We start from the raw sequence: 334 nt of genomic DNA on the forward strand, positions 1-334 counted from the left end.
TTTTTTAATTATTATTTTACTTTAAGTTCTAGGGTACCTGTGTACAACGTGCAGGTTTGTTACATATGTAAACATGTGCCATGTTGGTGTGCTGCACCCGTTAACTCGTCATTTACAATAGGTATGTCTCCTAATGCTAACGAGTTTCTTTTATAAAATCACTCTTCCTCTGTCCTAGAGAACACTTTTTCTTTTTCTTTTTTTTTTTTTTGAGATAGAGTCTCACTCTGTCACCTAGTTGGAGTGCAGTGGCACGATCTCAGCTCACTGCAACTTACACTTCCTGGGTTCAAGCAATTCTCGTGCCTCAGCCTCCTGAGTAGCTGGGACTACA

The 334-nt window shown here is 39.8% G+C and overlaps 1 pseudogene; it reads right to left on the minus strand.

Moving 5' to 3' along the window:
* Positions 1-334, minus strand: part of LOC105536953 — a 46,078-nt pseudogene that overhangs the window by 923 nt on the left and 44,821 nt on the right.

This window comes from Mandrillus leucophaeus, unplaced genomic scaffold, assembly GCF_000951045.1.
Source record: "Mandrillus leucophaeus isolate KB7577 unplaced genomic scaffold, Mleu.le_1.0 Scaffold166, whole genome shotgun sequence".
Classification (NCBI taxonomy): domain Eukaryota; kingdom Metazoa; phylum Chordata; class Mammalia; order Primates; family Cercopithecidae; genus Mandrillus; species Mandrillus leucophaeus.